Consider the following 3,003-nt stretch of genomic DNA (forward strand, 5'->3'; position numbering starts at 1 on the left):
CTATCGGTCTCTTTTGCCGAACCGCTAAGTGACAGGGACATAAACACACCAGCATCGGTTGTCAAGCAATGCTAGGGGTCAAACACAGACACACAAACACACACACATATACATACATATATATACATATATATGAAGGGCTTCTTTCAGTTTCCGTCTACCAAATCCACTCACAAGGCTTTGGTCGGCCCGAGGCTATAGTTGAAGACACCTGCCCAAGATGCCACGCAGTGGGACTGAACCCGAAACCATGTGGTTGGTAAGCAAGCTACTTACCACACAGCCACTCCTATATTTTATATTTTACTAATTTATATATATTATGAATCATTTGATACTTAATGTAATATTATATAATTTTTTATACAGTACTATAATAATAATATAGGTTCATAGCTTACCCCAATCCACTGCTTTCTCAAAATGCCTCCTTTTCCTCTACCACACCGCCCCTTAGACACCAACGCCCGCCTGGACCCTCTCAATGCCCACTGGGTGTAGCGCCCACTTTGAGAACCTATGCCCTAGTTTATAAATCTGCTAGAAATAGCAGCCAAATCTCTCTGAAAATATACCTGATATATCATATTGTTTAAAGAAATAAATGAAACACTGGATGGTGCATTATGTCAAGATGTAATAATCTGAGTGGCCACATTAGGATTGCCTTAGATCATAGATCTACATTTATTGTTCAAGTGTTTATAGGGTTAGACATCATTAGCAACAACAACAACAACAACAAAGAGATCCTAGTGGTCAATCGCATTTTGTCCAGTATCATTGGCACAGGTGTGGTCGTGTCGTAAGAAGCTTGCTTCCCAACCACATGGTTCTGGGTTCAGTTCCTCTGAGTGGCATCTCGAGGCAAGTGTCTTCTACTATACCCTCAGGATGACCAAAGCCTTGCGAGTGGATTTGGTAGACAGAAACTGAAAGAAGCCTGTCATATATATGTATAAGAAGCCCATTGTCATTTCATAAAGTTCAGCAAAGAAGAAAATGAATTCTCAGATAGGGGATAAAGCCACCAATGATATATATATATTGGTATTTTCATATAAGTTTAAAGCTTATGGTGACCACTGTGCAATGAGGAAAATAGTCTAATAAAGGGGCATATAAGCCCTCGACAGAAAAAAGAAGGCTTTCCTATCCACGTGGGAGTTGAACCCACATCCCTTTGTCAAGGGCTTCTATGCCCTTTTATTAAACTATTTTCCTTAGTCATTGCACGGTGGTCACCATAAGATTTAAGCTTATATAAAAATACCTTTATTATCATTTACAGGATTGTAAACTCGGTGCCGTATAAAAACCATTCACACCAACTGCATATATATATATATATATATATAATGTATGTATATGTATGTATTCTTTCATTCTTTTAGTTGTTTCATTCATTTCACTGCAGTCATGCGGAAGCACCACCTTTAGTCAAGAAAATTGACTCCAGGACTTATTCCTTGTAAGCCTAGTACTTATTCCATCAGTCTCTTTTGCCAAACCGCTAAGTTACAGGGGTGTAAACACCAACATCGGTTGTCAAGCGATGGTGGGGTGACAAACATATACATATATGTATAGTAAATAAAAAAAAAAAAACGAAGAACAAACACAAGAAAACTACAACGCGAGGACGTGGTACATGTAAAGTATTAGCAGACACTCATGGAAGGAAAGAATGGTGGTTTTATGTTTGATAGTCTTTATTTTGTACAACGATTGTTTCAACCCATTCTATGACTGTCCCTTATGGGTGGGATGCTGTGCATCATATTATGTTGCATCAATTTTGCAGTCTGGGTCACATCAGGTACATTCATACATAAAGTGGTGTCTTGCCATAAACCCTGAGTTTGGGTGGTCATGTCGTTATTTGTCCACTAGTACTTTACTCAACACATCAACACACTAATTGGCATATACCAATTAGTCCAAAAAATTACACACAGACACACATGTATATATATATATATATATATATATATATATATATATATATATATATATATATATATATATATATATATATATTATATATCCATATATATTATATATCCATTATGGCTGATCTTACCAATCAGTTTTGCACTACGGGGGTCAATGGAGTGTTAGGTAGCAGTCTGATTATGTAACCCTGCATTCATCAGAGGTTGCCATTATGAGATGTTACTTGATACTTTGTTGAAGCCTTAGCATGAAACCGATTGGTAAGATCAACCATAATGGATATATATAATACTGTACACTTCGATAAATATATCCACTCTACTGACAGATATATAAGTGCGTTTTTGCTGACTTATAGACTCTTAGACAACTTGCACTTACATACACACACGCACACACACACGCTTTGCTGGATGGTAAAAATTGTCTGGAGTATATATTATTATTAATAATAAAGAGTATGGAGACTTATACATCCACAAAATTTATTTTGTGGTTACATACAGCATATTATATGTTTTATATAACTATAGAATATATTTTGTGGATGTACAAGTCTCCATATTCTTTCTTCTTCTTCTTCTTCTCATTAATAATAATAATAAATATAATAACTATAAAATATATTTTGTAGACGTACAAGTCTCCATATTCTTTATTATAATTATTATTGATGATGATGATGATGATGATAATCATAAAATGCCCTGATGCAGTACCAGGCAGTGGCGCTCATGGCTTCCAATCTTAACTGATTGTTAGTGTTATCATGTACATTGTTTTGTCTTGGTATAAAAGATGGGCTACAGCAAATATTCTGCTCAATACCACAGATTTGCTTGTCAGTTGTTTGACCTTAACCAGTTGAGCATGTCCCTTGGTGGCTGTCGATATGTCAGCCCGGATGCAGTACCAGGCAGTGGCTCTCATGGCTTCCGATCTTAATTGATTGGAAGTGTTATCATGTACATTGTTTTGTCTTGGTATAAAAAGATGGGCTACAGCAAATATTCTGCTCAATACCACAGATTTGCTTGTCAGTTGTTT

This window comes from Octopus bimaculoides, chromosome 29, assembly GCF_001194135.2.
Source record: "Octopus bimaculoides isolate UCB-OBI-ISO-001 chromosome 29, ASM119413v2, whole genome shotgun sequence".
In the NCBI taxonomy this organism is placed as follows: domain Eukaryota; kingdom Metazoa; phylum Mollusca; class Cephalopoda; order Octopoda; family Octopodidae; genus Octopus; species Octopus bimaculoides.